This window comes from Physeter macrocephalus, chromosome 11, assembly GCF_002837175.3.
Source record: "Physeter macrocephalus isolate SW-GA chromosome 11, ASM283717v5, whole genome shotgun sequence".
In the NCBI taxonomy this organism is placed as follows: domain Eukaryota; kingdom Metazoa; phylum Chordata; class Mammalia; order Artiodactyla; family Physeteridae; genus Physeter; species Physeter macrocephalus.
The window spans coordinates 25,165,163-25,178,351 of NC_041224.1; the positions used below are offsets into that span (position 1 = coordinate 25,165,163).

Consider the following 13,189-nt stretch of genomic DNA (forward strand, 5'->3'; position numbering starts at 1 on the left):
TCCTAGAGTAATGGAAATAAAAACAAAAATAAACAAATGGGACCTAATGAAACTTAAAAGCTTTTGCACAGCAAAGGAAACTACAAACAAGACAAAAAGACAACCCTCAGAATGGGAGATAATATTTGCAAACGAATCAACGGACCAAGGATTAATCTCCAAGATATATAAACAGCTCATGCAGCTCAATATTCAAAAAACAAACAACCCAATGCAAAAATGGGCAGAAGACCTAAACAGACATTTCTTCAAAGAAGACATACAGATGACTACGAAGTACATGAAAAGCTGCTCAACATCACTAATTATTAGAGAAATGCAAATCAAAACCACAGTGTGGTATCACCTCACACCAGTTCAAATGGGCATCATCAGAAAAGGCCCAGAGATAAACCCACACACCTATGGTCAACAAATCTATGACAAAGGAGGCAAGGATATAACATGGAGAAAAGACAGTCTCTTCAATAAGCGGTACTGGGAAAACTGGACAGCTACATGTAAAAGAATTAAATTAGAACACTCCCTAACACCATACACAAAAATAAACTCAAAATGGATTCGAGACCTAAATGTAAGACCAGACACTATAAAACTCTTAGAGGAAAATATAGGAAGACATAAATCACAGCAAGATCCTTTTTGATCCACCTCCTAGAGTAATGGAAATAAAAACAAAAATAAACAAATGGGACCTAATGAAACTTAAAAGCTTTTGCACAGCAAAGGAAACTACAAACAAGACAAAAAGACAACCCTCAGAATGGGAGATAATATTTGCAAACGAATCAACGGACCAAGGATTAATCTCCAAGATATATAAACAGCTCATGCAGCTCAATATTCAAAAAACAAACACGAAATTGGGTCATTTGCAGAGACGTGGATGAATCTAGAGACTGTCATACAGAGTGAAGTCAGTCAGAAAGAGAAAAACAAATATCGTATATTAACACATATATGTGGAACCTAGAAAAATGGTACAGATGAACCGGTTTGCAGGACAGAAATTGAGACACAGATGTGGAGAACAAACGTATGGACACCAAGGGGGGAAAGCGGCGAGGAAGTGGTGGTGGTGGTGTGATGAATTGGGAGACTGGGATTGACATGTATACACTGATGTGTATAAAATGGATGACTAACAAGAACCTGCTGTATAAAAAAATAAATAAAATAAAATTCAAATAAATAAAATAATAAAAAAGAGTGGATATATCTATAACTGATTCACTTTGCTGTACAGCAGAAACACAACACTGTAAATCAACTAGACTCCAATAAAAATTAATTTAAAAGAAAAAGATAGATGCGTATGCAAGAACGGACTTTTCTCTCCCCCTCTTGTGTCATCTGACAGGGATAGGCATCTGTCCTGGACCAAACGAAGACGAATACATATATTTTAAATCCTTTCCAGTGAGAGGAATTCACTCCACTTAGTGCAATTAACTGTAAGTCTTCGGGGCAAGTGTTCCTCCTGAACCCTAACTCTGGAGAGAGGAGTCTGTCTATCTTCAAGGTCTGTATCTAATTATAGAAACTGGAGGGGCAGAAGGTAGACATTCAACGAAAGAACCAAGTGGAACATGTCAGAACAAAGATCCTCTGCTCACAAGCATTGGCCAAGTTGGAGTCTCCCACCACATGCCTCACATTTGACTCAGCCAGAACAGCAATTATGAACTAGAAATACATAAAACCCAGGACAGATTTATCAGAGTGATATATGGCATCAGACATTCCCAGTGGCATTTGGTCACTGCCAATGGCTTTCGCCCAAAAAAGCCAATTCATAACAACTTGAGGGAATCCCCAGCCCAGGAGCTTCCCCTCTCCCTCACGTCTGTCTCGGGGATGGACTGAGGCGGATTCTTCTCCCAGTGAGGGTTCTTAGATGGAAGCAACATGGACGGCTATGGACCTGCTCCCTTTTGCTGTCCTCTAGGAAGTGGAACAAGATCCACGTTAGAGACAAGAAAAAATCAGTGAGGAAAGACCAGGATTCTAGCACCACGGGTGATTTTTTTTTTTTTTTTTTTTTTTTACTGAAGTATAGTTAATTTACAAGGTTGTGTTAGTTTTAGGTGTACAGCAAAATGATTCAATTATACGTATATATATTCTTCTTCAAATTCTTTTCCATTATAGGTTATTACAAGGTATTGAGTATAGTTCCCTGTGCTATACAGTAGGTCCTCATTGTTTATCTATTTTATACATAGTAGTATATATCTGTTAATCCCAAACTCCTAATTTATCCCTCTCCCCTCCGCCCCCTTGCCAACCTTAAGTCTGTTCTCTATGTCTATGAGTCTGTTTCTCTTTCAGAGATAAGTTCATTTGTATAATATTTTAGATTCCACATATAAGTGATATCATATGGTATTTGTTTTTCTCTGGCTGGCTTACTTCACTTAGTATGATCATCTCTAGGTCCATCTCTGTTGCTGCAAATGGCAGTGTTTCTTTCTTTTTTATGGCTGAGTAATAGTCCATTGTATATATGTACCATATCTTCTTTATCCATTCATCTGTCCATGGACCTTTAGGTTGCTTCCATGTCTTGGCTATTGTAAATAGTGCTGCTATGAACATTAGGGTAGCACCAAAGGTGATTTTATGCCATGGATTCCATGCATTCATTTCCAGTTTCCCCATTTGTCTCTTGGGTCCCTGATGCTGATGACACTGCAGCAGTTCCTCTCCTGAGTCTGTCCGATTTACTGCGTCCATTTTCCAAAAGGTGGAGAAGCCCCTTAGCAGCCAGAACTTGAGCTGAGAACTGCAGGCAGACCTCTCCCCCTTGGCTGTCCCCTTGCCCCCTCTGTGTCTCCCTGAGCTCCTTCCTCTTCAGAGTCTGTAAAAATAGTAACAGACTTTGGCCAATGCAGAGTATTCTGCTGAGCTGTCGGGCACACATGAGAGAAGTGCTTCCTTGCTCTGCAGATCAGTCCCTCCCAGAAACAGAGTGAGAAGTGCGGTTTCTCGTGAATCAGCCCATGACAATGGGGAGGGGGCTCGAGGTCTCCATCAGAGCCAGTGCTGGTGGGCGGCTGCGGGCAGCTGAGGCCAAGGTGACACACGATGTTCTTGGATCGAAGGCTTCTCTGCCTTTGTCCCTGAGGTTGGGAGGGAGGGATGAACTGTCTGTGACCCCACAGCGAGGACAGCACAAGGGGACATAGACACGCAAAGGGCCTCGTGAGCTAAGCAGCTTGCACTTGACAACGAACAAGGCCCCTTGTGACTCCACGGTTACTAAGTAGAGTCACAAAGCCAAGGATATATTCCCGTCCTACCAGAATGAAACTCAGCCTGCAATTCCACTTCTGTGCATACACCCCAAAGAATCAAAAGCTGGGACTCAAACAGTATTTGGACACCCATGTTCATAGCAGCATTATTCACAATAGCCAAAAGGGAGAAACAGCCCAAATAGCCATTGATGGATAAAAGGATAAACAAATTGTGGTATAAACATACAATGAAATATTATTCAGCCATAAAAAGGAATGGAATTCTGACACAGACTACGACCTGGATGAACCTTGAAGACATTATGCTCAGGGAAATAGGCCAGAATCAAGAGGACAAATCCTGTACGATTCCACTTATACGAAGTACCTAAAATAGTCAAATTCATTGAGACAGAGAGTAGTATGGTGGGTGTCAGGGGCTGGGAGAGGAGGGAATGGAGAGTTATGGGGACAGAGTTTCCATTCGGGAAGATGAAAAAGTTCTTCGGAAGATGAATAATGGCCATGGTTACACAACAGTGTGAATGTACTTAATGCCCCTGAATTGTATGCTTAAAAATGGTTACATTGGAAACATCTGATAAGCTTTTTCACTCATTACCTCCCTACAGGAGAAAGAAGTTATATGAATAACTGGAGGTGCCGGATGCTGTGTACCACCTGACATTTACAAAGTGTTTTGGCCCCTATCAACGAATCCAATTCGTACAGCAACCCAAGAAGTTACTGTCCCCTCTGTTTTACAGATGAAGATACTGAGGCTCAGGTAGTAAGGGTCAGAAAAGAAAACGTATGCTTCCTAACCCTTCCCAGGTGCTTTTCAAGACACTCTGCTGGGCTTCTAGCAGGCCATCTTCCCCACAAGCGTGGTAGGTGACAGCAAGGGAGGGTGAGACGCTGCCTTTGGGTGAGCCGTCCTCCCGCTCTGCCCCGAGAGTGCAAATCCACCTCGCTTCCTCTTTGAGCCAAACAATGTGTGCATTTACCCCAGCTATAAGCTTTCCAAAGACAGACGTCTCTAGTCTTCTTAGGGGGATATAAGATTAGCATAAATTGTTATTGTTCCTGCAATAAACAGAAATCACTGGAAGACACTTTCCCTGTTCTAAGAAAGCTAAATAAAAACATCAGAAGCAGAAACTCAAGAATGAAGAGCTAGGGCACTTTCAATGTAATTACACAACAAAGTGATGTGTGTGTCTGCGTGTGTGAGGTGGGAATGGGGTAGGAGGGAGGGAGAGGGAGGCAGGGAGAGAGAGGGGGCTGGTCGTAGGAGGGAAGACGGCAAGAAAAATTATCTGGGAGCCAGAAAGCCTCCAGACAACCCAAGGAAATAAATCCCTAAGAACGCAAGCAAGGACAGAGAGTTACCAAGTTATAAAAATACAAGGAGGTCAAAGCACTCGCACTCCCTGAGCTGTAAAATACAAGCTTTGGGCATTTAAACGTGAGAGGTAAAGCCTTCCAGCCAGACTGAGCCGTACTTGCATCTTGAAATGCAGTCTGTGCAGCGACCACTCCCGCATGGCATCCCCCCGATCCCCCCTCCACAATCTGACTTCTGCCCTTGTCATCCCTTGACTGGAACCAGGAGGGCTGGGCCCCTGGGAAGGGGAGAGGGGTCTCCCAAATGCTAAATGCAGTGCCTTCTTCTTGCTGCTCATCCTATTGGTCTCCTGTGTGACCTCTGATGGTCTGGGCCTCCTTCCTAAAACTCCCTTCTTCTTGGTTCTACGACAGCTCTCTCCGTCCACTTTTACATGCAGCTTCTCTCCATCGCCGCCTCCTCCTCTTCTTCCAATCAAACATCAGCGAGCTCCGAGGTTTCATCCTCAGCCCTGCCTTCATCCTATTCTACACCCGCCTCCGGGAAATCTGGTGTTTGCTGTTTCCACACCACCTATCTCCTCATGGCCCCCTAACCTTGGTCTAAATTTGAACATCTCTCATCTCATCTCCTGTGCAAATCTCATCCCTCCAGCTGCCTACTTGGGTTCTCCAGCTGAAACCCCTGAGCAGCCTCTCAAAGGCACCATAACCAAAGCAAAAAACAGTATCATCATCCCTAAACTTCTCTCTCCTATATAGTCTCTTTTCTATAGATTCAGGAACCCAGCCTAGAACTCTATGTCCTCCCTCTCTCGTTTCCATCACCAAGTATATCCAGCTTTCCGCTAAAATGATTCTCAGATGGCCGTCTGTCGGTCCATCCCTATACCACTGCTCTGGTTCGCATTCCTTTATTCACTCAGGACTGCTCCCAGCACCCTCTCCTGGCCCCTCTGCCCCCAGCAAGCCTACCTCCCACCGCTATCTCCTACCTGCTCCCGGAATTACTTTTCCAAAGCAAAGATCTGACTATGTGGCTACCCTACTTAAAACATTGAGGTTTTATGTCTACACAGGATAAAGTTCAAACTCCTTTGCAAGTTTCCACGGCATTCAAAGCTCTCCCCAACCTGACCCCAACCTGAAGGCTCATCTACCACCAAGCCATCCTCCCCAACACAAACTCGCCCCACCATGCACACGCATAGCACCTCCACCCAACCACAAAGGTCAGCTGGCATTTCCCAAGTACACCCATGCCCTTTCACACCACTGGCCTGGGTTCAATTCCCCCCCCCCACCTCCCCCTTTCCTTGAATGCCATTCCTTTTTCTTTCTGCTTGGCAAAATTCCATTATAAATGGAAGTATATTCCACTATAAATTTTAAAGGGCCTAGCTGATATATTTCCTAACCTTAGAAGGCTTTCTCAATTGTCTTCCACCAGACAGAATGAGGGTCACACACTTGGCTTACACCTTCATTGCCCTACTTACACATGCCATGGTGGTCCTTCGTGCGCTTGCCTGATGCGAGCAGGAGTCCTAAGTCATGCTCTTCTGTGTCTCTATTCCTAACAATATTGGCACCAACTGACGCCCAAGGCAGTTTCGATGATCACCATTATCTGGGGCTCTCCTTGGATTCCTCCCTGTGCTACAGATCCACAAAGTAAATGATGTACACCAATGACCTTCCACTCAGTGTAGAGGAAAAAACACTGTCCCTTTCCTCCTTTATAATGTATTCCTCTAAATTTCTATGCAAGCCTATGCAGAAAGATCCTCAAAGGTTTCTCCTGAAGCATAAAAATTCTTAAGAGTCTTTCCAGATATATTTTAAACTGTACACTATGTACCTTAATGCTTAAGTCATATTTTACAGTTGGATAATCCTGAGGTCACCATTTGTGAATTTATGGTATGATACTTCTCCCCCTTATCCTGGTTATAGAAGTAAAATTTGGTAGGAAAAATGAGAAAGCAGATTTTTAGATAAAGGACTTTAGGAAATGCATAATCGTGGGAGAAGTAAAAATTCCAGTGACTCGAAAATTGTATATTTTCACATTGTGACAAGATATTTCTTTGATTTTTAAAGAAAACCATTCTATTTTTTAAAAACACACCAAGTTTCCATCTAAATTAAACCTCTTTGATGAATTCCTAAAAAGGTCAAAGAAAAAATTCTTGAAATGCTAAATATTTTCATCGCCTGAAGATAAGCTGTACAAATCACAAAAGCTGAATCCTTCCCCCTTTTCTTCGACATTTCAGAGCAAATCACATCATCACCTGGAGGCACCTTACTTTGATTGTAAGCCAGGCACCCAGGAGAAAATAAACAATCTTTTGAGAGTTGAATTTCCAAGACTCGAGGAAAATGTCACATCTTCTATATTCACTAAAGGATTTTAAACAACTACTTTTGCTTCTCACTTCATAAATGATGGCTCAGAAAAAGGCTGCTTCGTTTTTTGCTTTATCTAGTCAGTTGTAAGAATGGAACCCTGGCGTAGTAATGAACTATCCACGCTGTAGACTATCCGTGCGATGAAGCCCAGCTGAGGACCAGCACCCAATCCTCTATGAATGAAATGACCCTTACTCTCAACTTACCAGAGAAAAGGCAAGGAAAGAAGTGGGTAGGGCTCTGGAAATTCCTTATATTTCTGAGCTCCCTGGAAAAGCAGCACAAAATCCATGTGTGCTGAGGATGCCTTGGCTTAAAACAGACATTTAAGGGTTTTGTGAACCACAACTAGAAATTTACCTTCCAGTTGTTAAAGAAAATTCCTAGAGCACCTTACCTCCAGATCTGCTGCTATATATTGTGGCCAGAACTCCGAGCTAAGCCACGCCCACAGATAACGCTAGATAACACAACTACTCACTACCAGTTATGATCATAAAAAGTTAAAACAAGAATCTATAGGGAGGAGGGATAAATTAGGAGTAAAGGATAACAGATATACACCACTATATATGAAGTAGATAAACAAGGATTTACTGTATAGCACAGGGAACTGTAGTCAATATCTTATAATAATCTATAATGGAAAATCTCTAATGAAGTAATACGTATATATGTACAACTAAATCACTTTGCTGTACACCTGAAACTAACACAATATTGTAAATCAACTATACTTCAATTTTTTTTTTTTAAAAAGGATCTCTGGATTCTGCTTTCCCTATTTCTATGATCTACAACCTGAAGTTGCTAAGAACAAATATCAGTTAGTATCTAAGACGAGTAGCTGATGTGCTGGCTCCCCTAAGTGCACATAATTTTAAAATAAACTCTTCTGTCAAGCGAGAGCAATTTAATCACAAAATCTACAAACACTGAGTCTCTGACCACCTGCCGTGACTTGCACATTTTTGGTGCTCCCCAAATGTCCGTCCGATTGAACTGGCAAAACCTCCAAAAGACGCCTCTGATTTTCAGGAAGAATCAGGAATTCCAGAGCTGTCTTTCTGACTCACGACACTACACTAAAGCGGTCGCTTGATAAAATTATATCCATCCCAAATTAGACCAAGACGTAATCAGATGGTGCTGAAATGATCTGCCCTATTAGCTTAGAGTCAGCTATTATCGTTTCATTGCCTTTCCATGCTTTTGAATCATTCTACATACAAATCAGATTGACCGTGTTATTATCTTTGTTAATAGCATCACCTCTAGCCCATTGCCTCTACTGCAACGTGCAACTGGACAGACAGACGTTATGCCAGGCTTTGGACGGTAAATTAAAATGTTCTTTTCCACTAAGCCTACTATTTTCCCCAGTGTCAGGCCAGGACAATATTAAGGGCTGATGGGGAAAAAAAAATGAAAAAAAACCTAAACAGCAGAAAATGAAGTTGGTAATATTTGGCTTCAAACAATAAAGAAACTGACAGGTGCCTTTGAGACCTATTGTTCCAGAGCAGAATCAATTCTTAAAATAGGAAAACCTGTCTGCTCACCCCAAGAGTAGTCGTACTGACCCCAGAGAATCCAAATGGATAATAACAGTAGTGGAGTCAGATGGTCTCAATGTCTAAACTCTCCACGCAGAAATTCAGCAATTTTAGAAGTGGCATTAACTCTTTCTGGTAGAATCTTCACTTAAATATCTTCATTAATTCATATACCACTCATGACATTTTGTACTAATTCAGCCCACTGACCTAAAGAAAGCCATGCCCCATATGAATAAAGCTCTGACTAGCAAGCCAAGCAAAAAGTCTCACTTCAAGAACAAATATGTTTGCATGAAAATTGGCATCCCATTTAGATATAACGTCTATTACGTCAAGTGTGTCTTCTCAAACCCTCCACTTGACAATTACATAGTAAGTCGTGTTAGTTCTTGTAGATGCTTGAGCTAGAAATAATGCAAACTTTCTTTAAAAAAATGATGTATAGGGCTTCCCTGGTGGCGCAGTGGTTGCGAGTCTGCCTGCCAATGCAGGGGACACAGGTTCAAGCCCTGGTCTGGGAGGATCCCACATGCCGCGGAGCAACTGGGCCCGTGAGCCACAACTACTGAGCCTGCGCGTCTGGAGCCCGTGCTCCGCAACAAGAGAGGCCGCGACAGTGAGAGGCCCGCACACCGCGATGAAGAGTGGCCCCCGCTTGCCACAACTAGAGAAAGCCCTCCCACAGAAACGAAGACCCAACACTGCAAAAATAAATTTAAAAATTAATTTTAAAAAATGATGTATAACCCAAGCCCTTATTAATTGCGACCCGTGTCTCACCAACCAGTTCAAATCAGACATCTTTTAACTTTAGTAAATCATGCATAGGAATAGGGGGATTCCTACTAAAAGTAGCTATTCTTTTTCACCCAGAAATCCCCTCTTCAACTGGCAAATTCCACAATGATTAGCCACCAGATTCTATAACAGCTTCAAGAACCATGATGAAATGTTCTTTAGCATTCACCCGATTAGCCTGATTATTGCCCCGATCAGTTCTCATTCCAAGTATCACATCCCTGCATCTAAAACCACTGGAGCAAGTGATGACAATGCTTGTCCCAGGGAAAGCTGCAAAACACCAGCACTGTCTTGTGGGTGACATGTTGGGTTTCTTACGGTTTTTCTGTGGCGGTAAATCTTTCCCGCTAACTGCGTCACTGATCCAAATGAGGAAGAAAAATAAATTCCAAATGAATGCCTCCTGTCATATTTTAAAGAACATGCTTCATTTAATAGCACAACTTTTCCCCTTCACTTTTTTGCTGCGGTCCCATATTTTCTCTCTGCTCTTCTCCAGTTACTTGTGAAAGGTTGATGTGGAACCCTAGTGAGTCGGGCACTTTTTCTCAGCACATCATCCACAGGGAATATTCATGGAAGCCTGGTTTTTGAAGGTGGTGGCATTACTTCTGGAATTAAAGAGTGTCCTTGTAGCCTCAGCTCAAAGGCCAGCAACACTAAAAGGCACATAAGGTGTCCTTGTGGGGCATGTATGCATCTGTTGCAAGAATCCACTTTACTTGGATGATAGGCGTGATGACTTGGATGAAATTGGAACTCCCAGTGTATTTTCCAGATTCCTTTGCCAACCATGCAGACCTCCTAGACCTGCAGCCTTCACAGATCTCCTGTTTGACCAAGATTCTCCCTACAGGGGTGGCTCTTCAGAATGACCCTGCCCTTTCTCACTCCCACCCATCATGGCAGGGAAACCAGAACTAGCGGACTTGTGTCCCCTGATCCTGTGACCACTACAAAGATCCAGCATCCTCCTGAAGCCAAATACACAGGCTTTGGAGAGGCTGGGGGACATCATCATCGAGTGGTGGGCAAAATCATAATCCCAAAGCCGGGATGGACATTTATGGTTAATCCCAGCTGGCCATCCCTCACATGGCCATTTCTACTCACTGGGACCCCCTGGTGGGCTCGTATTTTTAAACCCTTTTTTAAACTGCTTTTAGTTCTTGTTCAGGGCAGACGTAGCACTTGAAGGGAAATGCCTTTGAGCTCCATGCCAACCAAACTCACACATCAAGGTACTCATTCTTTCAAGCTCCCCCATTAAAAAATAGAGTCCTTATTGGTATAATAATTACGACGTTAAAGGGATATTTGGCTGTATCTACAGAAAGAAAATGGGAGGCTTATTATAATCTGGTTTTTAAAAAAATCAATAAAAGTTTGAAGTAGCAAAACACTGGAAGTATCCTAAATATCGTCCCACCTCAGAGATATTGCGGGTTTGGTTTGAGACCACCAAAATAAAGCGAATATAGTAATAAAGCAAGTCATACGAATTCTGTGGTTTCCCAGAGCACGTAAACGTTACGTTTACGCTGTACTGTAGTCTATTAAGTGTGCAATAGCATTATGTCTAAAAAAACAATGCACGTACCTTAATTTAAAATATTCATTGCTGGGGCTTCCCTGGTGGCGCAGTGGTTGCGCGTCCGCCTGCCGATGCAGGGGAACCGGGTTCGCGCCCCGGTCTGGGAGGATCCCACGTGCCGCGGAGCGGCTGGGCCCGTGGGCCGTGGCCGCTGGGCCTGCGCGTCCGGAGCCTGCGCTCCGCGACGGGAGAGGCCACAACAGAGGGAGGCCCGCATACCACAAAAAATTTTAAAAAAAATAAATAAATAAAATAAAATATTCATTGCTAAAAAATGCTAACCATCATCGAAGCCTTCAGGGAGCTGTCATCTTTTGGCAAACAGTGACATCAAAGATCACTGATCACCATCACAAACACGTTAATAGTGAAAAACGTTTGAAATATTGTGAGAATTGCCAAAATGGACTTACGTGTGCTAATATGGAAGTATCCCCAAGATACACTGTTAAGTGAAAAAATAAAGGTGCAAAGTGTCTACTGTGTTCCTGTTTGCATAACACATATGCGCGCGTGCAGGCACACGCAATCTCTGAGAAGACAGACAAGAAGCAAGTAAAATTATTGCCTCCAGGGAGAGGCCCAAGAATGAGGCTGGTTGGGAGACTTCTTCCGTTTTACCCATTTTACTATATACCAGTGCATGTACATGCACTGTTTTTCCATTTAAAGTTATTTAATGAGGTAGAGAAAGTTTTGGAAAAGGACAGAGAGAATAATCAATAATCATCTATGCAAAATGACTATCCAGCTAATTAAAGGCTTGTACTAGCTATATACCCTATTGACAAAATGTCAGCTACAATCCCATTACAGAGCCAAGTTCACGCCTGTGCTGGATGGATAACCGTCCATCGAAATAGGGCTGGTGTGAACTGGTGACTCAGCCGCTCAACCTGGCTCACCATTAGCCTGGACACCTTCACCAATGCAGAAATTCAATAGCTTTTTGAAGAAAACCTCTTCTTCATAGAGATCATTCATACCTAACACTAGGGAACTCATTCTGGGGGAAGCAGGAATTGAAGTATGAGTGTGTTTCAACAGACACAAACGTCAGGGAAATGGAGGGAGGTCAAGAAAGGCAAGCAGACGAAAGCCGAACAATGTGGCAGATGATACACATGAGGGGAGTGCGGGAAGAGGGTAATTTATGGGGCACAGCACAATGGGAAGAACATATTATATGTGTGTGAGGGCGCGTATAAAGCTACAAAACATATCATTTCTATTCACAACACTGCAGCATCCTTCGATGGACAGAACAGTGTCCCCTAACGATGTCCACATCCTAATCCCTGGAACCTGTGAATATTAGCTTCATAGCAAAAGGGACTCTGCATCTGTGATGAGGTGAAGGGACTTAAAACAGGGAGAGTACCATGGATTACCCGGATGATCCAGTGTAATCACAAGGGTCTTTATAAGAGGGAGGCAGGAGGGTCAGAACCAGAGAAGGACATGGGACTCCAGAAGCAGCGGTCAGTGATGCAAAAAGGGTCACGAGGCAGCCTCTAGAAGCTTGCAAAGGGAAAGAACAGATTTTCCCTGAGACGCTCCAGAAGGAACACAGCCGTGCAACATCTTGATTTTAGCCCTGTAAGACCCACTTCAGAGCTTTTGACCAGAACTATAAGATAATAAATTTGTTTTGCTTTAAGCCACTAAGTTTCTGGTACTCTGTTACAGCAGCAATGGGAAACTAATACAAATCTATGTTATTAGTATTTATCCCCAGTTTACAGATGAGGAAACTGAACTCATCAAGGTTCAACAACTTGCCCAACTCTCAAAGCCAGGGACTGAAGGAGCCAGGATTCAAACCCAGATGTGAGCGGTGAATGGCATGCAGTCACTGGACAGGTAACTTAAAATCACACCGTGGACATCATAAAAGGCGATGGAAGACTGTCACTTCATGCAGTGGGCAGTCAGAAGGCATGAACAAATAGGGGAAATGAACATAGCTGATTAATATCCTCAATCCAATCCAATGTGTCACAGGTAATTCTTTGTGTCTTTTTACATCATTTTGAACAGAAACAGATACGTGTCCTTCCGGTCACAGTGATATGATAAAACTTTGCCCTGCAGGAAATCCATTTACGGCAAACATTTCTCTATTTGTGAATGATACAAAAACAATTTCTACATTTTCACCAAGAAAATTCCCTTCTCTTTCTTTTAGCTTTAGTGATTGTTCCTAACTGGCTGCATCTCCCTACCTTAAGCAG

At 42.9% G+C, this 13,189-nt stretch overlaps 1 protein-coding gene across 6 annotated transcripts in view; it reads right to left on the reverse strand.

The window, feature by feature from the left end:
* Positions 1 to 13,189, reverse strand: part of CAMK1D (calcium/calmodulin dependent protein kinase ID) — a 449,867-nt gene that overhangs the window by 273,422 nt on the left and 163,256 nt on the right. Inside the window, exon 1 of one of the 6 annotated variants that reach the window (XM_024129562.3) lies at positions 6,086 to 6,125. The exons of the other annotated variants lie outside the window; for them this stretch is intronic. The gene's annotated coding sequence lies outside the window, so the exon portion shown is untranslated. Of the gene's footprint in view, positions 1 to 6,085; positions 6,126 to 13,189 lie in introns of those variants that run through there. 6 annotated transcript variants of the gene reach the window in all.